We start from the raw sequence: 25,981 nt of genomic DNA on the forward strand, positions 1-25,981 counted from the left end.
ACAAATTAAATGAAAAAGGCGGAGCCACGCCCATTATGAAATTTTCGTTTATTTTTGTATTTTGTTGTACCAAATCAATACTGTAGTTGAATGTTGACAAAATTTACTTATATACTGTAAATATATTAAATTTTTTGTTAAAATTTAACTTATATTTTTTTTTTAAGTGGGTGTGTTCTTCATCCGATTTTGCTAATTTTTATTTACCACATATATAGTAATAAGGGTAACGCTCCTGCCAAATTTCACCATGATATATTCAACGACTGCCAAATTACAGCTTGCAAAACTTTTACATTACCTTTTTTTAAAAGTGGGCGGTGCTACTCCCATTGTCCAAAATTTTACTAATTTTCTAATCTGCGTCATATGGTCAACCCGTCCATCAAGCTTCATCGCTTTATCCGTCTTTGGTATGAATTATCGCATTTTTTCGGTTTTTCGAAATTTTCGATATCGAAAAAGTGGGCGTGGTTATAGTCCGATATCGTTCATTTTAAATTGCGATCTACATACCAATTTTCATCAAGATACCTCAAAATTTACTCAAGTTATCATGTTAACGGGCAGACGGACGGATATGACTCAATCAAATTTTTATACTCAGTTGAGCAAAGCTCACAGAGTATATTAAGTTTGATTGGATAACGGTTGGTTGTACATATATAACGGAATCGAGATAGATATAGACTTCCATATATCAAAATAATCAGGATCGAAAAAAAATTTGATTGAGCCATGTCCGTCCGTCCGCCCGTTAACACGATAACTTGAGTAAATTTTGAGGTATCTTGATGAAACTTGGTATGTAGGTTCCTGCGTACTCATCTCAGATCGCTGTTTAAAATGAACGATATCGGACTATAACCACGCCCACTTTTTCGATATCGAAAATTTCGAAAAACCGAAAAAGTGCGATAATTCATTACAAAAGACAGATAAAGCGACGAAACTTAGTAGATGAGTTTAGCTTATGAGGCAGAATAGAAAATGAGTAAAATTTTGGACAATGGGCGTGGCACCGCCCACTTTTAAAAGAAGGTAATTTAAAATTTTGCAAGCTGTAATTTGGCAGTCGTTGAAGATATCATGATGAAATTTGGCAGGAACGTTACTCCTATTACTATATATACGCTTAATAAATTTAGCAAAACCAGAGAAGGACCACGCCCACTTTTAAAAGAAATTGTTTTAAAGTAAAATTTTAACAAAAAATTTAATATCTTTACAGTATATAAGTAAATTATGTCAACATTCAACTCCAGTTATGATGTGGTGCAGCAAAATACAAAGATAAAAGAAAATTTCAAAATGGGCGTGGCTCCGCCCTTTTTAATTTAATTTGTCTAGGATACTTCTAATGCCATAAGTCGAACAAAAATTAACCAATCCTTTTGAAATTTGGTAGGGGCATAGATTTGATGACGCTAACTGTTTTCTGTGAAAATGGGCGGAATCGGTTGATGCCACGCCCAGTTTTTATACATAGTCGTCCGTATGTCCTTCCGCATGGCCGTTAACACGATAACTTGAGCAAAAATTAACATATCTTTAATGAACTTAGTTCACGTGCTTACTTGAACTCACTTTATCTTGGTATAAAAATGAACGAAATCCGACTATGACCACGCCCACTTTTTCGATATCGAAAATTACGAAAAATGAAAAATATACCATAATTCTATACCAAATACGAAAAAAGGGATGAAACATGGTAAGATAATTGGATTGTTTTATTGACGCGAAATATAAATTTAGAAAAAAACTTTATAAAATGGTTGTGACACCTACCATATTAAGTAGAAGAAAATGAAAAAGTTCTGCAGGGCGAAATAAAAAACCCTTAAAATCTTGGCAGGTATTACATATATAAATAAATTAGCGGTATCCAACAGATAATGTTCTGGGTCACCCTGGTCCATATTTTGGTCGATATCTGGAAAACGCCTTCACATATACAACTACCACCACTCCCTATTAAAACTCTCATTAATACCTTTAATTTGATACCCATATTGTACAAACAAATTCTAGGGTCAGCCCTGGTCTACCTTTATGGCGATATCTCGAAAATGCAAGCACCTATACAACAACCACCACTCCCTTTTAAAACCCTCATTAATACCTTTAACTTGATACCCATATCGTACAAACACATTCTAGAGTCACCCCCGGTCCACCTTTGTGGCGATATTTCGAAACGGCGTCCACCTATAGAACTAAGGCCCACTCCCTTTTAAAATACTCATTAACACCTATCGTTTGATGCCCATATTGTACAAACCAATTCTAGGGTCACCCCTGCTCCACCTTTATGGCGATATCTCGAAACGGCGTCCACCTATGGAACTAAGGATTAATCCCTTTTAAAATACTCATTAACACCTTTCTTTTGATACCCATATTATACAAAAAATTCTAGGGTCAGCCCTGGTCCACCCTTATGGCGATATCTCGAAAATGCGACCACATATACAACAACCACCACTCCCTTTTAAAACCCTCATTAATACCTTTAATTTGATACCCATATCGTACAAACACATTCTAGAGTCACCCCTGGTCCACCTTTGTGGCGACATTTCGAAACGGCGTCCACCCATAGAACTAAGGCCCACTCCCTTTTAAAATACTCAATAACACCTTTCGGTTGATGCCCATATTGTACAAACAAATTCTAGGGTCACCCCTGGTCCACCTTTATGGCGATAACTCGAAACGGCGTCCACCTATGGAACTAAGGATTACTCCCTTTTAAAATACTCATTAACACCTTTCTTTTGATACCCATATTGTACAAACAAATTCTAGGGTCACCCCTGGTCCACCTTTATGGCGATATCTCGAAACGGCGTCCACCTATGGAACTAAGGATTACTCCCTTTTAAAATACTCATTAACACCTTTCATTTAATACCCATATCGTACAAACGCATTCTAGAGTCACCCCTGGTCCACCTTTATGGCGATATCTCGAAAAGGCGACCACCTATACAACAACCACCACTCCCTTTTAAAACCCTCATTAATACCTTTAATTTGATACCCATATCGTACAAACACATTCTAGAGTCACCCCTGGTCCACTTTTATGGCGATATCTCGAAACGGCGTCCACCTATGGAACTAAGGATTACTCCCTTTTAAAATACTCATTAACACCTTTCTTTTGATACCCATATTGTACAAACAAATTCTAGGGTCACCTCTGGTCCACCTTTATGGCGATATCTCGAAACGGCGTCCACCTATGGAACTAAGGATTACTCCCTTTTAAAATACTCATTAACACCTTTCATTTAATACCCATATCGTACAAACGCATTCTAGAGTCACCCCTGGTCCACCTTTATGGCGATATCTCGAAAAGGCGACCACCTATACAACAACCACCACTCCGTTTTAAAACCCTCATTAATACCTTTAATTTGATACCCATATCGTACAAACACATTCTAGAGTCACCCCTGGTCCACCTTTGTGGCGATATTTCGAAACGGCGTCCACCTATAGAACTAAGGCACTCCCTTTTAAAATACTCATTAACACCTTTCGTTTGATGCCCATATTGTACAAACAAATTCTAGGGTCACCCCTGGTCCACCTTTATGGCGATATCTCGAAACGGCGTCTACCTATGGAACTAAGGATTACTCCCTTTTAAAATACTCATTAACACCTTTCTTTTGATACCCATATTGTACAAACAAATTCTAGGGTCACCTCTGGTCCACCTTTATGGCGATATCTCGAAAAGGCGACCACCTATACAACAACCACCACTCCGTTTTAAAACCCTCATTAATACCTTTAATTTGATACCCATATCGTACAAACACATTCTAGAGTCACCCCTGGTCCACCTTTGTGGCGATATTTCGAAACGGCGTCCACCTATAGAACTAAGGCACTCCCTTTTAAAATACTCATTAACACCTTTCGTTTGATGCCCATATTGTACAAACAAATTCTAGGGTCACCCCTGGTCCACCTTTATGGCGATATCTCGAAACGGCGTCCACCTATGGAACTAAGGATTACTCCCTTTTAAAATACTCATTAACACCTTTCATTTGATACCCATATCGTACAAACAAATTCTAGAGTCAACCCTGATCCAACTTTATGGCGATATCCCTAAATGGCGTCCATCTATAGAACTACGGCCCACTTCCTCTTAAAATACTCTTTAATACCTTCCATTTTATACACATGTCATACAAACACATTCCAGGGTTTCCCTCGGTTCATTTTCCTACATGGTTATTTTCCCTTATGTTGTCACCATAGCTCTCAACTGAGTATGTAATGTTCGGTTACACCAGGACTTAACCTTCCTTACTTGTTTTCTATACTGATGATTTTGATATATGGAAGTCTATATCTATCTGGATTCCTTTATACCTGTACAACCATCCGTTATCCAATCAAAGTTAATATACTCTGTGTGCAAAGCACGCTGAGTATAAAAAATAATGACGAGCCAACTAAGAAGTGTATAAGAAACGAAGCCTTAGAAATGACGAATCAGTTTGATTTTAAAATATTGTTAGTAGGCAAATAATTTGAATTGTGAAGTTTTTCTAAAATAGTAGTGTTATAAAGACAACTTTTATCCCGATTTGAAAGGTGCAGGTACTAGAACGGAGGGGAAGGTGGTGATTCAGAATCTAGCAGAAATTGCAGACATAAACAGGGTATTATCAGTAGCAAAGCAAATGTCTTCACAAATATTCACAGTTGCGTCATCTCAACTGGAAGTCCGTGAGACTCGCATATCATATAAATTGGAAGCACAAAGGGCACGTATATCCGAATTGTTAACACTAAATTCAGCACAGTTATCATCGTAGATATCTGCTGAAATGAAGTAGCAGGAAGTCTGTGTATCTTGGAGGCTTTAGGCACGTATGGTTGAGAAATTAACGGAGTTTCATGAAGGCTTTAGTGGTCATTAGGATAAAGTAGCGAAAGGTTATATGCTTTTAAATGTCAAATCGAGGCCTTGCAACTTAATCACTAATCTGATTCAGCGACCAATTTTAAGTTAAAAACCACATCCATTAACAGTTCTGTTCCTTTTCTGGTCTTTAAAATAGAATTTGAGAAGAAAACAGCAGTTAATGACTGCAATATAGAAGACAAAATCAGCAATACAGGGACCCAGTAGACGATATATTGCATACCAAACCGCTACCAAAAAGGTTATGAGACATTGTAGAAGTTTGCGTCAGATTTCGAAAGACTGGCTCATTTGGCGATTGCGGAAATTACAGATTACTTAAATGCTCCAAGTGCGGAAAGCCAGGTCACCGTAAACGTAAAGCTGTAGAAGATAAGCAAATCTTCAAAACCAATCAAGCGTTTAATTAAAGCGAGCCAGCTGCAAGGGCAGACAGCTGGCTATCGCGATAGAATGCCTCGTAATGTCTGTATCAAAAATTGGAAGAAGGTTGAACAATCTTATAGTCGGAGGAAAAGTGGATGATAAGGAACGTTTACTGACTGTAGATTCTGGTGCGTTACATTAAGTTTACAGTAGAGCTGACAACACAGTGGAAGCGAGAAGCGGAGGTATAATATAAAGATAGAAAGCTAAGAAAACTGTTTCTAATGGAAAATTTTTAATAACGTCAGAGTGCCACGTTTGAATCATGTAAAGTATGTAAAAATAAAAATTGCTTCTAGCATAGCTTAAAGCGAGCTCTCTGTCAGCAGCCTTAATATATCGATTCCCAAGTTAACATTTTTTCGAGTAGTTTCCAACTTAGGTCAAAAAAGTTAAACAAATTACTTGAACCGATGAATGGTTTTCATTTTGGGCTCAAACCTTTCACCGTGAGCAGCCGAGATAAAATAAAGTTTTGTACAGGAAGTTTTCAATATAAGATCTTATGTTGTTGTTGTTGTTATTATAGCAGTACTTTCGGTATTCCAATGGTGCAATTACTGCCAAATTGCCATCAATATCCTTTAGCTGGAGATCGCGGAAGATTGCCGTTTAAACAGGGTAAGACCAATAAAATAAAGGTTTTAGAGGCGTTTTTTCTTATATGAATTGTAAAGATGGTCTCTGTTATGTGGTGACAAATTACAATCAGGACATAAATTGAGTATGTCGGAGCTGATTCTGGTTAAGTCAGAGTTTAACCTATTACAATATCCAGATTGAAATAGAACTTGAGGGACGCGCGTCTTCCTGGTGAGGTTGCTCTCATCAACTGCGAATTCATGATATTTGCGTGTGAAAACGGCATTCCGCCATATTTATGTCCAACTTGTTCTACTCTTAGCGTTTTCTTTTCTGAAATAAATTGTTGCCAAAGTAAATGGTAAAGCCTTAGTAGAGTTACTCCTACTATAAAATGTGGAGAATGAATTGTCTGTTTTGGGAGGTGTAAGTGCGAATGAGTGAATGAGTCTTTATTCAAATATTGTTAGCTTATTTATACTAAATTATTCTAAACATATTTTTACGTACATATTTACTTTAATTATACATACTTACATAGCTACATACAAATCGACACAAATATGTACCAACATATTTGTGTTGAGTTATGACGTCTGTGGAAAAGGCAATGTCAGCAAATTCGCCTTAATGCAAATTTGGTTTAGCCGTGCGTTGTACGCACCTGTATTAAATCGTGTGAATTGCTTTGTCAGCAACAATTATCAAATGCCCCTTTTGTGTTGATTAAAATTTAGACACTTTTTGTTACAGGGTAGCATATTAACTGGTTTACTCATTTGGCATTGAAATTGTTGGCTGTTTACACTACACTACTCCAGAAAATTGTCAACATTTATAGTGCATGCAAAGAACATAAATTGCTACCCCGTGTATTAGCTGACTTTCACAAACGCACTGTCAATGATAATAAAAATTCATTAGCAATTGTTTCATTTATTTCAATTTTCTTCGCTAAAAATTTGTAAAGTTACGAAAATAAATTGTAACGATTAGCTGGTTTAGCAGAATTGAACTGCCACACCACCATTTTATGCAGTGTAAAAGTGTAACTCTTTTACGTTGCGAGCAGGCAACTATTTTCACAAAGAACTAAATACCCCGTAAAGGCGTTACCTGCTTTTTAGAATAGAACAAAATATATTAAAACCCTTGCGCGGGGTACAAAAAGCGTAACACTTTTGCCAGAAAAGAAAACGCCATTAATTTACTTAATAAATTAATCACAAATTCTAATATTACCTCAACAAAGAAAAAACGTCTGCTCTAATTTTACACTCTACTGTAGATACCTTTATCTTTTTTGTAGTTAATGTTTATCTGCACCAGTTAAACATAACACGAATGGTTGAGCTCACTATTAAATGCATAATGAAAAGCTGTGCATGCAACTCATGGCACATGTTGTAGTACATTGATAGAAACACACACAAGCAAAATTCTCATATATCTGATGAATTTAATGCGCACAGCATAAATCAATTTCATTTACCACATCATATAAAACTCAAATAAATTTTTTGGCCAATATTATAAAGATATAGTCTACGAGTTTTTTGGAATACACCACACCCTTTGAATACATTACTCCATGGTTTAACGGTGTTTTCGCCTATTTTAAATAATACACATTTATTTTATGTTTTAATTTCTTTATTTTATTAAAGCCGTGTGCGCTTTCAATGGCATAACCGTTTCGCTCTACTCCCAAATCGCAACTAACTCAAACTCCCATCATTCCGCTCAAACATCCTCCGGCCTTGAGACTCGATGCATCTCGAGGCTCAATCGCTTCCATCGGTAATATAAAAACGTTTCCGATCGGGGCGTAGTATTTTGGCTTAGTCCAAATGGGAATATTGTACATATCACTACCAGCATAAGTTGCAGTGACTCGCCTCATTTTCCAACAGTTAATGGTGTGACTAAATATTTAACAAGAATCAGGTTACCTGTCCTCATATTCTGTCAAGTTTTGGGAAATCTTAGTTATGAGCTACAGATATGACAATAGCTGAACCGACTCTCCGGCCGTTCACTTGGTACTGGAGAGTTCATTGTTTGATAAATACATATAATAGGTTTGCTTACTGATGTTGTTTGACAGTGTTTGTGAACCATTGCGAATCCATATCGTTAATCGAAGTTAGCAAAACAGAACGAATAACGACGCACTAATTACTGATCTTTAATAAAAATACGCTGATATTGGCAAGAGGTTGAACTACTGCCCACTCATCATGGCAGAAATAATCATCTGGGAAAAGAGGAACCATGGTGCTGGAAACGCCGAGACCGGCTTCCATTTTGGGAAAAGATTTCTAATGGACTTCAACTTGGTCACCAGCTAAAGTTGGTAGCAAATATGCTTGAGCAATCTCCTCTTGAGAGCTGGTGCCTAGCTTTGAGCAAATAATACTATTATGAAGTGACCTTTCGCACCTGGTACAACGACTGGATAAGCAATTTTTGGCGATGTGACCCTTTCGAAATCGGTGCTGACACAGCACCAATTCCAAAATATGTTTTATTCCCCGCTCGCGAATTCGACGACCAACATAGGACATCCTTCTAGTGCATGATCCCCAGTACATCTTGGACAAGCATTATAGTTCAGATTTGATGAAATGTTCACTCCTATTGGTAGATTATTTCGACAATCGGTAGTTTGATTATTTCTGTTGTCAGTAACACGAAACGCATGACTTAGTAGCCCACTACTTCGATACTCGAACCATGTAAAAAATCGTTTTGTTAATTTGGAATGCGATCTATAGGCCGAACCATTTCCCAATGCAAACGCGAGGAGCTATCTTACCTTGACTCCAAAAGGTTTAATGTAAACAAGTCGCTCTCTGAGTCCCAATTGTCTAGCTATCCTACCCATACTATGACGGGTAACATCAAGCATATTACGGATTACGTCGCCTTTGGTCAAGGTGGCAGGTTGTATGTTGCGGAACAGTGAGCTGCACAACATAAGTATTCGTTATCATATGCCAAACGAAACGTTCGCCATGCACCAGCAAAACTGTGGTTTCCCTGGGCCAATACCCTAATGCCTGGAGGCATCACCTTGAACACAGTTTGGAGCCTACGAAACCTCTTTAGATATATGAGGGGTGGGTTTTGGAGAACTTCCGCTGCAAATATGTCTCGAAATTGTACCCCCTCAGGATGATATCATTTAAAGACGTTTCGCCAATGGCAGTTTAGATACGGCAACAATCGACCTGGCCTAGACATCCTCAACCAACTGCTGGCTTTCCATCTGCTCAATTTTTCCCAAGTTCCATGCTTAAGTTCACAACATTTCACCTTCAAAAATATCTCAAGCCCTACTTAGGACATCTAAAGGCATTTTCGGAAGTTCAGTGCTTATTTCATGATGATTGGCCGCACCCAACTAATTTGATTGGCGCTGGATTTACGCCAAAATAGAATCTAACTCTGCCTGGATATTATTTACGTCGTCTGAATTACTGCGATTTCCGCGGTCAGTTCTGAAAACCACTCACCAACTGCTTGCGCCATAACCTCTTGTTCACGTACTGAAAATATAAGAACAAAAAAAAAAAACGCAAAACAATATGCAAGTATTTGATTTTCAATATTTCTATATTTATTCATATTTAATAGTGATATGCCCTTGCCACAACAAGGAATGCATCAATTCGCAAATTCAACAAAAAACACAAGCTCTATTCGCAGAGATAGTTGGAACTATCCAAGATTCCATGTGTGTCAAAGATTTCACAGAACACCTTATGTCGCCGATAATTTTCGCAAAATGCCACAGCATCGATGCACCATAGCCGCAATTATTTATTAGCGATATGTTATTAAACAACAAATAAATCACTTCTCAGGCATGCATACAGCCTTTTCCTCGCAGCACTGTATCCGCCAATAACTTCTTATAAACATAAATTAACACCTTATCTGGCCGATAATTCGCACATAATGTACCTACATATGTATATATTTATTAATTTCAGCACGAAAAGACATGCACAATTTCCCTGCTTTTATTGTTTGGCCTATCAGACCTCGCTTCTCCTCCTGTCTTGCTATTTCAAACTGAATATTCGATATCCTTCACCTTTCCATGGCATCGTCAAAGAATACAGAAGTTCGACGGAAAATTATGCAATTAATTTTTCCAATACAACCGCGAACGCAAATAAGGCTACGAGAATTCCTAACGAATGTAAATTGTATTTGTTACGACCAAAAAAACTACACGCTACGCCTTGAATTTTCTTTGCTTTCACGACAACTAACAAATTAATTTTGTAGTGGAAAAGTCTTTCCCCTGTGGCGCTGCCAACAACTATTCAATCATGTGTATCTATATATGTATGCCTAGATGGATTCTGCTGGTTTCTAATGCTGTCATTTGCAAGTATTCTTGCCACCTATTTACTTTTTATACATAGTATCCACTCAATAATGCGCTGTCTTTTAATAACTACAATAGCACGGCAGTACAAAACTTCTAATATGCGCCTGAGATACCTCAAGCATAAAGCCTGTAGTAGTTTTACAATGGCGACGCAGAAAATATACTCATGTTCACATGAAACAATCCCGAACAGCGGTGCATACAACACGGACGCTATTACTTAACGCACATATTTACCAAACAGTTTCAAGCAGAAGACGCAGCAGTGCTATTAAGCCGATGACATCAACGCATGAAACACCTCAAAACACAATACGTAGCAGTTCTCTTACGCCGAATACATCCCCAAACATACTTGCATATACATATATACATGAAACAATCCAAAGCACAATGCGCAGCAGTGCTGTTACGCCGACGACGTCAACATACACATTTATATTCGCAGAAAGCAACTCCGAGCACAATACGCAGCAGTGCTATTACGCCGACGACATCAAAAAACCTACTAACATATTCATATACACATGAAACAACGCAAAGCACAATGCGCAGCAGTGCTGTTACGCCGACGACGTCAACATACACATTTATATTCGCAGAAAGCAACTCCGAGCACAATACGCAGCAGTGCTATTACGCCGACGACATCAAAAAACATACTTAAATATTCATATACACATGAAGCAACCCAAAGCACAATGCGCAGCAGTGCTAATACGCCGACGACTTCAACAAAGGTCCCTATATAGTATATACGCATGAAACAACTCGAAGCAAATACGCAGCAGTTCTCTTACGCCGAAGACCTCAACAAACATACTTACATATGCATATATATATATGAAACAATCCAAACGCAATGCTACGTGACGACGCCAATATATACATTTATATTCGCAGAAAGCAACTCCAAGCACAATACGCAGCAGTGCTATTACGCCGATGACATCAAGAAACCTACTTACATATTCATATACACATGAAACAACGCAAAGCACAATGCGCAGCAGTGCTATTACGCCGACGACACCAGCAAACATATTAATAAATATACGCAGAAAACGACATCGATCACAAATCGCAGGAGTGCTATAAAGCCGTCGATATCGATATACATATATACACACATATATGCTTATGAGAAAAAAACTCAATATTTATTACGCCGAAGCCATCAACAAACATACTCAGGTTAGAATGAAATAACTCAATGCACAATACGCAGCAGTGCCACAACGCCGACGACATCAACATACATACATATTTATATTCGCTTGGAACTACTAAAAGTACAATACGAAGCCATAAACAAATGAGCCCAGATCTAGCATTCCGCAATTGTTGTATTTGTAACCGAGTTTGGAAAAAAAAAGTTTGATCACGTAGCCCTTTTATAGTTTTTCGATTTATTACATTTCTCTCATATTTCGCTACCAGTGTTCGGAGTATTTAAAACTATTACCTGAATAAACGACTACGCCGGAGTACAAATTAAATTTTCGGAGTATATTTTTATTTTTCTTCCTTTTGAAATCGGGCGAACAACTCACATCAAATCGCTTCGATTGTGTTTTTGCCATGAAATGTTTCTCAACAAAAAAGTTATCTGTCTTATCACATGCAGATGGAGTCGGCCTAAGACGTGTAGGGATAAGATGATATGGCTCTTGGAGAGTATTCGAGAGAAAAGTTCTCCGAAAGATTTATAGTCCTATCCGTGATGTCGACGGCGAGTATCGAAGGAGGTATAATAATGAGCTATATGAGCTTTTCGCAGATATGACGATAATGCAGCGCATAAAAACAGAAATCTTCGCTAGCTGGTCACGTTATGCGTATGAACGAATATGCTCCGGACAAATTGTAGACAGAGGAAAGAGAGGACCTTCACTGAGTTGGAGAGTTGGAGGAAGCTTTGACCTCGCTTGTTGCCCCCAATTGGCGACTGTTATCGCAAAACAGGGTTAGCTGACCTCATTCACTCAACGTACTTCATTTTTATATAAAACTTCAAGAAGTGCTGTATGTTGAATTTGGCACGATTTACAGATCGCATCCGTACATTGCTCACATTTCACTTCTTCTGTGCTCATTCCGTACGAAAAAAGTACAAAATTGTGAGTAAAATGAGAACAAACATGTGTTAAAACACAAACAATGAATTCGTGTCATTTCATTTAATCGTCACTTGTAAACTGTCAGCTTTTCATATGTGTGCAATGTAAACTTCAACCAAAAGATATTAGGTAGTAATACTATTTACTTTTGAGCTGGACCAAAATAAACCTTTGATATAAAAAATGTAAGAGCGGACCAAAATACTCCGATTGGAAAAGGTCTGAACACTGCGTCAGCAATGAAATATGTTGTCAAAAGCGTGACGTCATGCCGAGAAAACTCATTTCGCAGCCAGCTATGATACTTTTTCTCTCTCAATTTTATTGCGGGACTGTTTATTGGGTCATGTTTTACGCCGAAGATATCAATCTATGTACATAGTATATATATATATATATATTTTTTTTTTTTTTTTTATTCGCATGAAACAACTCAAGGGACAAGGAGCAGCAATTGTACAACGCCGACGCTACACATCTGCTCCCATTCGCATGAAGTCAAATACGAGACGCTGCAATGCTATAGCTCAGTCAGTGTAAACCTCCCTTAGAAATAACACAAGACGCAGTAATTCGACGTTAACATATTCACGTATTTACTCTTCGCGCATCACAATGCAATGCGCTGACAGTGCTTCTTTTCGGTCTTGGTTCTGTATTGAGTGCTCTCTACTATTTCTCTCGTACATGCAGAACAGAACCGTTACGTCTGAACTATATTTCCTTATGCTTCTTCTCTACTGTCGCCAATTCCACTTTTCGCCATACGCCGCAATCTGAGCAAAGTCGAGGAACTGCGCACAAAACCAAAACACACATAAAGTTTAGCTCCGGCCAGCCACATATTTGAAACTCATGCGCAACACATTTCCACAATTTAGCATATGTACATATGTGCACGCACATAGCCATGCATGACATTCTCACTTTATACACAATTTTTCACGATTAGGCAACTGCGCAGTATATACATATGTATATACGAAAGCAAAATTTGCTTGCTTTAGCACGTTTTATAATTTGCATTAAATTAACACTGTTTTCGCTGATATTTTTTAAAAAATGGATTGTAAATCCTTCACCCTTCGGCTCGATGGACCAAATGTTTTCGCCTATTTTAAATAATACACATTTATTTTATGTTTTAATTTCTTTATTTTATTAAAGCCGTGTGCGCTTTCAATGGCATAACCGTTTCGCTCTACTCCCAAATCGCAACTAACTCAAACTCCCATCATTCCGCTCAAACAAACGGTTTACGCATAGTTAGTGTCGAATACCATACAATAGGATATTGCATATTGAATTTCAATGAGCTATTGAACTTTCAAGCACAGCTATTGATCAACTCAGGATGAGTTGAGATTTTTTATGTGGTAAATGTTGCAGCTTTCATCGAGTTCTGAGTGAGCGAGAATATAGTAAAGGGGAAAGAGGATGCATCTTTACAAGAAGGTTCGCACGGTTTCAGTTTTTATAACCAGGTGATCTAAATAAATTCCAAATATATTTTCTTATATAATTAATTTTTTCTAGATATATAAGCTAAGCTGCAACCATGAAGATAGCAGTGGCAATTTTTGTGAAATTAGTTAAATTTTTTTACTTCCTTTTTTTAATTTCGATCATTGAAGAAAAATCTTCCATGACTTTTGTAATAATAATAATAATAATAATAACAATAATAATAATAATAATAAATAAATAAATAAATGTAAGGCGCGATAACCTCCGAAGAGATCTAAGGCCGAGCTTCTCTTCCAATTTGCGTCGTGCTCCTCTTGATTTTCCCTACAAATTCGCCGGACGGGACATACATGCTTTATGCCGACTCCGAACGGCATCTGCAAGGCAGATGACTTTTCACTGCGAGCTTTTCATGGCAGAAATACACCAGGAGCGTTTGCGAACACTGCCGAGGGGCGACCCCGCTTAGAAAAATTTCTTCTAATTGAAAAAACTTATTTCTAAAATTTTGATGTTGCCTTGCCCGGGGTGCGAACCCAGGGCATACGGTGTGGCAGGCGGAGCACGCTGCCATCACACCACGGTGGCCGATAGATTAATACCCTCCAAAGCCCGCCCAACCGACGCACAGTGTTTCGTGTAGAACAAGCTAGCTGGACAAAATTATTTTAAGAGATTTTCCGTTTTATATGCAGTCATTTATTACAACTACGTCATTTTTTTCAGCCATATGTCCTTTTTTATTTTTTTCCAAAATCTTACTTCATATGCATACATTTGTTTATTTCATATACAGTAACTCATGTGAATAAGTGACATAGATCCAAAAAAATTTAAAGGACGTAAGAATATTACTTTATTGTACTTAAATTGAATGGACTACGAATCTCAATACTCTAAAAAATTCTAAAAATTCCGAAAAAAAAAAATTTTAATTTTTTATGAAAATTCGTCGAATTTTTCAAACATTTTTTAAATAAATAAATTAAAAATAAAAACAACATCAATTATTTTAATATAATTTAGTTTTTGTTATATATCGTGACAAATTTTCTTATGGGAAATTAGTTAAAATAAATTTGCGAAAGCGAAAATTGGAAGAATTGTCCAAAAAGGAGTGTCTACTTATTTATGTGAGTCACTGTACATATGTACATAAATATTTTGTATTTATTTGAGTTCTCAGCTCTAGCTTCAGAATTTTCGAAAAACCTACGAGCAGTGTTGCCGTCATTGGTATTGCCGAAACCTGGTTTTGGTTTATCTACTATCAATCCAAGTACACTTTTAAATTTTTTCTGGATTTCGTTGGAACGTAGCTTTACACTCTCTTTATCTGCCTCATTCCTAAGCTGCCATTTTTTTACTTCGAGGCGATAACTTATGTGAAGCAAGCATTCAAAGCATCTTATCCATGCATGGAGAGTAGACAAACCAAAACCAAGATTATCTCGGTTATGCATAAAGTCCCGTAACTCATTATTCATATCTTTTGGAGTGGCACCACAAATATAACAATTTTGTGCGGAAAAAGTTTCAGTCAAAGCATTGCAAACTTTTCCGTCAGTCATTGTTAGAAGCATATTGCGATTTACGGAAACTTCGTATTCTTCGAGCATGTACTTTGTTGGCAACAACGCATTTATCTCCTCTAAAACTTTGTTCGTTTCAAAAACAATAAAATCTTTTGTTTCTTTAGAAAAAATAAATTTAATTGGACGACAATACATGGTAGAAGAAGGTCGAGGATTCTGCCAAACAATGTTATCTTTTTCATCCTGTAATTGAAGAGGAACGAAAGAAAATATAAACAGAAACTCATCAGTGTCAGAACTGCATGTAAACTTTTGCTTATATGTGCTACGGCCAGAGTTTCGATCGCAACCCCAATTGCTGATTAAAGTATACGTCAAGTTTGTAGGTAATAAACTAACAAAAACTTCTTGATTTGCTAAAACTAAACGCTCAACAGTTTTATCTAATACGGACTGGACTTTAATTTCCGCACGTGTTTCACCCACATCAGTAGCATTTGGATAGCATTCTGCCTTAGCTTTTTAGACTATAAAATGATGGATAAACCTTATGGCCTGCCTTGATGCTCCACTTCCGATTCGTTTTGTACCCATGAGTCGTCGACTTGCTATCTACGTAGTATGCTAAAGCTTCTACATTGCTCAAGTATATTGCATCTGGCTCACATGTCATTTTTTGCCGGATATTTGAGTGGTTTCCTGTGATTTTTTATAATGTTAGCAATATTTCTGTTGCCGGACATACGCGTTGATACTTCTTCCGCATTAAGTAACTCACCAGGACTTCTAGATTACAAGAGGTCATCCACTCGACGCCGCTTGGTTTTTTTACTGCAGCTAACAAAGTCCTTCTTTCGTCTCCCGGGGCCGGGGATACCTGAAGAAGTGGTTGGTTGGTCTGATGGCAACTTTGAATCCACCGTTATTGTAAATGTGACGTCTGGACCCGAAAGCCACTCCGAGTTTTTATTCAAAAATCGCTCCTTATGTCTTCCAGAAGTGTCCCACTTTTGATCCAGCTTCGACGAATATGCCGATATTTGTAAGCTTAAACTTTTTATCGAATACTAGGCTGCTTCGCTTAAATCGCACTTAAGTAAAACAAAACTCAATAATTCTTTATATCTGGTTTCCTTCGAATGTTGAACCCAAATATCAAAAAACTCCGTTCTTGGTATGGTTATAACTAAACTGCTTTGTGATGTTGATTTTCCGACAGGGTGAATAGTTGATGAGTGTTGTGCTGCCATTTTAAGTGTCGTTGATCGTTCTGATTTGTTATCAGTTGTGCAGTATTTATCTAACATTCAGGTATTGGTGTAGATGCTACCAAATGGGGTTGTTTTGTGTAGCGTTCCTGTGTGGTTATATCTGCATTAGGATTGCTTTGTATGTACCTGTTTTTATGCCTTGGTGACTGGCGCGGTAGGTTGAAGTGAGTGATCTTCGCCTTTTTGCATTTGGTGTGCTCTTGTTGACCTTGCACGTTTATTTCCCGGATATCCGCGGATGTATGTAACTTTTTTGTCCCTAAGTTAAAAATATAGAGAAAAAATACTTTTCTTCTTAATAACGGAATGTTAAATATATCGAAAATACTCTAATTGCGAAAGAATTACTATTAAAAAATTTTACTTACCTTCGAGCTTAGAATTCATCAAAAAAATTATATAAAAGTGTTCACTTAAAAGAAATATGAAGCTTAATATTCAACAAGAATTTTGCAAATTAATCAATGCACTCCTGCCTTCTTACTTCAATTACTCAATATATATGAGCAAAAATAAAAAAAAGCAAAAATCTCGTTATCTTGTTTGTTTTCTTTCATTTCTCATTACACTTTTCTTGGAATAAGAACTTTGTTTTTGTCCAGCTAGCTTGTTCTACACGAAACACTGTGCGACGCGAGGGGCGCATTTGCATGACGCACGGATTTGTTTTTGCCGAGTTGTTGATAGGCGGAGGTTTGTTAAGCGTCGAGATCTAAATTATTCAGCTACATAATAAAAATCATCAGCTGGTTATTATATATAACAGTTAGAAATTATTTAATTCGTTATATCAAATGGATGTTAAAATGATGACATAAACACCGAAAAGGTTCATTTAATTCGAAACTAGTTCTACACTGCCTCAAAAGTAGAGATTTTTAATGTCATGATACTCGTCAGGGGACGTTAAAGTTAACTTCGTTCAAGAGAATTGGGCTAGCTATCAATCCATTCAGTAGTTTAGCCATATATATTACGCCTAGCGTTTCTCTACGACTTGCAAGAGATGGAAGACTGATAAGCTTCAACCGACTAGTATAAGGGGAAGATTATACGCTGAGTCCCACTGAAAATATCTTAAAGAGAAAAGTAGAAATTGATTTTGTATTGATTCAAGTCTATCTGAATGAACTCGATATTTTTGGTTACAGATTATTGATCCGTATTCTAGTATCGGTCTAACTAAAGTGGTGAAAAGTGCTTTAGTTTCATAAGGGTCACAAAATTCTTTGGACCACCGTTTCACGAATGAAAGAATACCACTAGCCATATTGACAGTAGCATTCATATGAAGGTTGAAACTAAGTTTAGCATCTATCGTGACTCCCAAGTTCACAAAATAGTTTACTGGTAGAAGACAAAAAAGGAAACTATGCAACGGAAACTATGCACACCATTCAAAAAAGGTTTTCGACAAATTCCGAAAATCTTAGAAGATTGTGAAGTACGAAGCAGGTTTATAGCTTAGTCAATTTAAATCTAACATGTATAGAAACTATGAATGTCAGTATAATGGCTGCGATCCAGGTCGCACAAGTATCAAATATAAAGCAGTTTTGATGAGACAAAACACGTTTGATATACTTAAAACTAGCCCGATTTTACAAAAATGGAATTTCTAAGGATCTTAAACGTGTTTTGGCTAGAGCTAGGCATTTACCCAGAAAATTCTCAACAGTCTCTTTTGCAGTTATCTAAACCTTAACAATTTCTGCAGTGGTAATTATTCAAAATTTTCCTCTTTTTCGCATGCATGCCCAAACCGATTCTGACGGCTATAAGTTTATGGATGTCGGCCCAAAATCTACCAAAAAGACTTCTTGTTCTCCTTTAACTGTAGTCTGGCCATGTAGCTCTAAGCTTTTTTCATGTAAAAATTTCGAATTTCCCCCAGGCTACCTCCATAGGTATGCCAACTTCGACGCTGCTTATTCTCTCACCTATTTTCGCTTGGTTCCTACGTGCTAGCTCATCAGCTATCTTATTTCTTTCGATTCCTTTATGTCCCTGAACCTATATGATGGATATTTCCAGAGTGTCGGTTGGCACAGCTATATGTTGCATGTATACTGCTAATAAGTTTGTTTTTGTGTTTGGTGCAGCTACTTGATTTTCAAAAAATTGAGATTTTTGCCAGTTATGTTTTGCACCTGGAGTTAATGCCGGGCCTGCCAGTTTACGAGAACTTATGCTTGAAATACATTACAATATGGCGGCAGTTTCAATGGCGTAGAAATCTCTAAGGAACGAGAAAATATGCCAATATGAAATAATGTCATTATTAGGTGGAGTTGTTCCCCTCTTCCAATCACTCCTACTTGGAATGATATTAGTAAAAGTGCCATCAAACTTCAATGAAATGATGTTGCTATGCCTTTTCTGAGTATCTTTCCAGCATCCAGATTCCTTCAGTCTCAGTAGGCATGTCGGAACCCGTTTTAGGTTTCGGCTTAAGGACGCGGTGGGGCAGCAGAGTCAGGCTTCGGTAGTACCAAGGCATGTTCTGCGCCGAACTTTTTGTGGACTGGCAACATTGTCGCTTTTACTTAGAGCTTCCCTCCACCATATAGAGCCATACATCAGTATTGGTGACACCACTGCCTAATACAGTTATAGCACTGTATTTGGCCTAACACCGCTTTTATTACTGAACATTGCTTTGCAGGTGTAGAAAGCGACGGAAGTCTTTGGTACCCATTCCTCGATGCTCGCTACTCAGTTGAGTTTAACATCGATGGTTTGTTCCACATATTTGATACTACTTGATAAGATTAATTGCTGGTCCGTTTAACCTTGCTAGTTTAAAAATGAGTGGTTTGTATTTCCTTGTCAAGAGCAATAGATCAGTCTTCTCTAGATTTAGCCTAAGGCTTCTCATAATTCGTGCTGATATTTGCCAATTTGTTTAATTTTCTTCCATGCAAAGGGCACATAGTTTTTTATATATAAGAAAATCTAATGAGCATTCCGAAAACCAAAGCCTTTCAGAAAGCAACGAAGGATTTGAGAGACCTATATCTTGTACTCTTCGACAAAATTTAATTCGGTTACAAAACCACACACTCAAAAAAAAAAAAAAATAACAAAACTGTAAAAAAAAATCTCGAAGTTTTCGCACAATCTTCGTGAATTTTTTGAATATTTCGTGAATGTTTTTGAGACAGTTATAAATAATTTAAATTACGAAATTATAGGAAATTTTTGCTTTAGTTACCGAAATAAAAAAAGGAAGAATTAACTGAAGAAATTTCATAAAAATGACCCTTGCATTCATTGCTGTGTGTTTCAAATGCCATTTAATTACACCTCAAATAAAAGTTGAAACGGTAATTGGATACTTCCCTCGAGCTTGAAGGAGTCACTATCTCATATGCATATGAGTTTTCACTGAGAGCTTTTCATGGTACAAATTCACTCGGAGTGCTTGGCAAACACTGTCGAGGGGCGACCAAGCTTAGAAAAATTGTATTCTAATTTTTTTAGATTTTTTTTTTTTTGAAAAAGCTTGTTTATAAAATGTTGATGTTGCTTTGCCTGAGGCGTGAACCTAGGATCTTTGGATTTTGGTGGTAGGTAGATACCCTACCATCACACCGCGGCGGCCACCAAGCGTAACTAAGCCTGGAAAAAATCGCCCTGTCAGTTAAGCAAAAATTAATGGTCATGATTATAATTAACAAAGCACAAATCTAGGAATATCAACTTCATTTTCGCTCGAAATTAATTTTCCGACATATTTTTTTTACCTCCGTTATTTCTCATGAAGAACTGATGCATAACCAAAGAACTTTGTAATAACTTTTAAGTATATTGCTTAACTGTATTCATGCTAATTCAAGAAAATGAAGCATGCAATTTCAAGAATTTAAATGAATGAATTTCCACATACTATATATATGGGGTATTCCATCCCATTTCGACCAATTTTGAACCCAACCCCTTTAGAATTGGCTGAAAGTTTTTCTTCTTTTTCTAGCTTAGGAAAGACGTTTTTCAGAATTTTTTCAAATTTTTTCAGCCAACTCAAAAAAAGTTATGAATTTAAAAAAAAAGCCCGTTTTTGTTTTCAGAATGCTATAACTTTTTCAAAAATTGACCGTTTGGGATCTTTTTTTTTTTAAATTTGTTTTTAAATGTACTTTTCGGAAAAATACAAAAAAAAATTTTAAAGTTTGTTTTTTGTAATTTTTCAGTTTTTCGAGATTTTTCGAATTTCGCAATTTTTTTTTTTTTTTTTTCTTATAGAAAACTCCAATCAATTCTGCAATCATCCCCACTAATCCCGGAGTAGGCCGATAATTTTTTTTTTTTTGTGCATTTAAAAACAAATTAAGTTATGAATTTAAAAAAAAAAACGGTGTTTTTTTTTCAGAATGCTATAACTTTTTCAAAAGTTGACCATTTGGGATCTTTTTTTAAATTTGTTTTTAAATGTACTTTTCGGATAAAATACAAAACAATTTTTCAAGTTTTTTTTCAATTAAATAAAAAAAAAAAAAATAAAATTATCGGCCCACTCCTGGATTAGAGGGGATGATTGCAGAATTGATTGAAGTTTTTTATGAGAAAAAAAAGAAAAACTGAAAAATTACAAAAAAAAAAAAACTTTAAAATTGTTTTTGTATTTTTTCCGAAAAGTACATTTAAAAAAAATGTAAAAAAAAGATCCCAAACGGTCAATTTTTGAAAAAGTTATAGCATTTTGAAAACAAAAACGGTGTTTTTTTTTAAATTCATAACTTTTTTTGAGTTGGATGAAAAAATTTGAAAAAATTCTGAAAAACGTCTTTCATAAGCTAGAAAAAGAAGAAAAACTTTCAGCCAATTCTAAAGGGGTCGCGTTCAAAATTGGTCGAAATGGGATGGAATACCCCATATATACTATATATAGCTATTTTTCTTCCCTTATTTTTTTTTTTACAAATTTTTTGTTCAATATCTATTTTAATTAAGCTTTACATTAGCATGCTATCTGCCCACGAATTGTTCAATCTGTAAAACTGTTAGCAAAAAGCTTAAAAACCTTTAAAAAAATCACACAAAATTTTCATATTATATCCCAAACCTAACCTTTTTACACCTACCTTGTTTCCTTCCTTCCTTCCGTTGTGCTTCAAAATTAAAAACTTCTATTTGCTGTCATGTAAATGTGTGCCCTAAATTCATCCGATTGCCACAGGGCGCGTCACAAATTCATTCATTTATTCACATGTCAAACGAGGCTAAGCCGGCTATGACATGCTTCTATAACACACACATACACTTACACACATACATAGGTGAACATTTTACGTTCAACCCACACACATCAGAATGCATTGGTATATCCTTGTAGCCTAAGTGCCGAATAGCTTGGATTTGCATGAAAATTTAAATACTCCCAACAGTGAGTAGTAGGTATAATAACATAGAAGCAGAGCTGCAGCAGAGATAAAAGGAGTTCAGGTGAAAGAAAGAGAGATATAGGTAAGTGAGTGGGAGAATTATTAATGGCAAGGCTGTATATCGGATTTGTGAGTTATGTTGCAGCGAAATTAAGGTTTTTTTAACTTCCAAGTAGCAAGCTACTAAGGTAACTCAATCATCTACCCACACATTTAAGTATATATGTATAAATACACTTCTACCGGGATATTCTTTTTACAAATTAACTTTTCAGCAATCTTAGCAGTAAGACGATCTCTACGATGTCGTATTTGGTGTCAGGATAAGTTTGCATTGGATCCTCAAAACAAGTTCAAAATGGATCTCCGAAATTTCTAAGGGGATTCCCATAGCATGCGATTATTAAAAAGTTGGAGAGAGCTAGTCTCGAGTTTAGGGAAAAATATTTATGCTCAGAGCTTTAATATAAATATGCAGCGTCTAACGTTGCTTAAGTCGCAGCTTGACTTATAGGCCTGTTGATAAAAATGCTTTTAACACTGCGAACTGGATGCAGACAATGACAGCGCAAAGAAACTTTGGCACAACTGCTTACCTCCACATAATAATTGGTAGTTATTTAGCGACAGAGTACTCCTCTGTGATATGAATGAGGGACCAAGAAAGCACAACATCACCGGCGACGTCCCTCAGGTATCTGTTCTAGGGCCAACGCTATACAATGTGAGTGGTCGTGCCCGTTGAATTGGGCGAAGCATTGTCAACACCACAACAACATGTATGACGGTTTGCTACAAATCAACCTTACCGATGACATGCAAATTTTTGGGTTAGTCCCAACCAGGTTATCAAAATGATTCAAAGCTTTACTTGCAATATTTATTAGTAAACATTGACTCAAAGTTTACACCCAAAATCAGCGCCCTAGGTAAAGCTACCTGTAAGTATTGTAAGCTGCACCAGAGTAGCACGTATCTAAAATTACCCCCCAAAAAGATATACTAACACAAATTATTGACGACGTCAGTTGACGCTATCCTTGTTTTACCTCGGAATATACCAGAAAATCGAGGAAAGAAAGCTGGAGGAAAGGAAGCTGGATCTTCACGATATTTTGTATGAGCGGAAGCATGGTAAATCAAACCAGCACATCACGAAAATATTGAGTGGCCACTGTGGTTGCAAGTAGTATATACATAAGCGTAGGATAGAGGGGGATCCATTTTGATGCACTGTCCCATCGAATTAGAAAACACAAAATACGCAATGTTTTATTACTATTGCTTTATCGGAAGATGCTCTGTATACAGAATTTTAGTGGAGGAGAACTTATTTCTCATTATGAGTGGGCAAAGAGATTATTGGACAGCTGTGAGAAAAATGGCCTTTCTAGTTATAACGCGAATGATGCATGTTGAAAGGGAGAGCAGAGAGATTCGCATGCAAAACAACGGCGCTTAAATCGCCTTTCCTTTCAGTGATGTTTTGCCTAACGAGGATCCCACGGAGTGTGATTACATATAGCCGCTTTAGGAGAGTGTGCTGCCCTAACGTAAAAGAAACATTTTTTTTTCTAGTACTCTGCAGTTTTCAGCATCGGTAGAGAAAGTAATGAACTCGTCCTGTCAGCTGCTGCAGGGGCAGCCGCCGCCGGAGCATCGGTGCAATATCGCAATGACCCGTAATGACACCCGTGATTTCTCTCATTGCAGATTTGTTTAGCTTGAGAGCGAAGTTTGTGCCTTTCCTATCCAAACGTGGCAATAACGACTTTGAGAACTAGGAATAAACCCGGTTGGTCCACAGCAAGTTCAATGCTCCAATCTCATATTCCACATCTTTCCCCTAAAGATATCCCAGTGGTGGTAGCACGAAGTTGTCTGCCTCGCTTATGATCACTTCGTAACCCTTCTTTGCCATCTCATCGGGGCTTTGTAGAAATTAATATATTTTTAATCGTTATTTTTAATTGTTAATGTCAGAGTTACAAAGTATCTTCATACGCGAGGAAACACTGTACCTATGCAAGTGTACGCACACAAATATATTAAAGCAAGAATATAAAGTAAACAGAGTAGACAAGCTATACAAATCAGGTGATATAAATACTGGTATTATCTAAGGTGACTTTGGTGCATATAAAAATATACAAGAATATACACATGCTTGTATGTATGTTTCTACATATGCATGTTCACCTCTACATATGCACATATTTGTAGGCCATAGAGTGCTTAGTGTCATAGTGAGTAGTTGAGATTGTGAGTCACTTTTGTCTAGGCGCAACTTTTAAATCACCTTATCTAATTGAAATTGCGACAGCCACACAATAAGGAGACATCTTTTTTTTATGACTTTGCAGCAGAGAAGGGATTGTGGGTGTATAATCACTCTTAACGAACTTCATAAATTGGTGGGACAAATATATGTTTTTGTGCAAACTTCGATTGGCACGAAGAAGTTAGATGAGTTTTTGCTTAGAAACTTTTCGTATCACAAAAAGTCTCTGCGACATCGGGAATGTCACAATCGAGGGACGACTCCAATTAGAAAAGCAGAACTTCTTTAAGTTTCTCGACGTTATATGAGAGCGGCGGAAAAAAGGAGAAATGGCGGTCTCTTAATCTTGGTTCTTATGCGAATCTTGCCTGTTTGATGAATATTAATCAGGGCGGAGGTATATTCAGCTGTAAATTGAAATTTACCAGACCAATTCGGAAAGCTAAAATGCATTTACTACGAAGAGGCGTGATGGATCTTTTCAGGACAGAGAAGAATTAGATTACAAAGCAGAGAGAGTATAACAGCCCTCTCATCATACTGAGCAGCATTAAAAATTGTTCAACTGTGATGGTTCAAAGTGGCTGGTAGACCGAAGGCTTCGAATTGGTCCATGAGACTGTATAAGTTGGTTGAAAGCAATTTCCGGAAAAAACTTTCAGTTCTGCAACTAGTTAAAACTGGAATAAGCTTTGGGTGAAATAAAGAGGAAGCTTAAATCTGAAGGCAATAAGAAGACTTTTGGAAGGCATAAATTAGGAAGCCTCAAGTCAAACAGGATAGTCACAACGACAATATGTGTAAACCTTAAATACACAGGGACCCAAAGGCATTGAATTGGCTGGTTCGTCAGGATCTCATGTAGAGCTCGAATAAGGAATACAGAGAAAAGGTGTGGGTTATAAGGCAAAGTTTTCCAACAAACAATCCCTGACCAGGGGATGTGGCAATTGCTTGGATTAAAAAGAAAAAAGAAAGCTTTAAAACTTCGACATGGGGATGTTTTGGCACAAGCCAACTTAATTTCTTAAATATTTCGATTCAGAGGAGTTCAATAATGCAACGATATCCTTATTTCGCGTGATCTAAAACGAGCGATTCCCAGCATTCTAAGGTCGGACATAAATACGCGGCTAAAAGTGGTTGATTGTGCATTGATCTGCAAAATACCATGTCATGAATTCGAAAGAAGCGAAGGGCCTACTACTTCGTTTAAACCCGCATATCTGATCTCTGCACATGTACAAGCTCCAAAGAAAAAAGGAGATGAAATACATTTAGAACCCCGAATTTGAAAGAAGAGTCCTCAAGGACAACGGTTTTAAGACGCCAAAAGTAGAAGAAGTGCAATTGGATTTTAAGAGATTGAAGTTCAAGAAAAAATTAGTACCAATATAAGTGCAATATCGAAGATATTACGGTAATATCGATTAAATTCCAATACCATTAGTTTCATCCAACACCCTGACCCTTAAACACTCAATACTCCATTGCAACTGTGCTAAGGAAAAAACCTTTGCCAATATTGGACTTAAAAAAAATTGCAG

Source organism: Eurosta solidaginis, chromosome 2 (genome assembly GCF_040869045.1).
Source record: "Eurosta solidaginis isolate ZX-2024a chromosome 2, ASM4086904v1, whole genome shotgun sequence".
In the NCBI taxonomy this organism is placed as follows: Eukaryota; Metazoa; Arthropoda; class Insecta; order Diptera; family Tephritidae; genus Eurosta; species Eurosta solidaginis.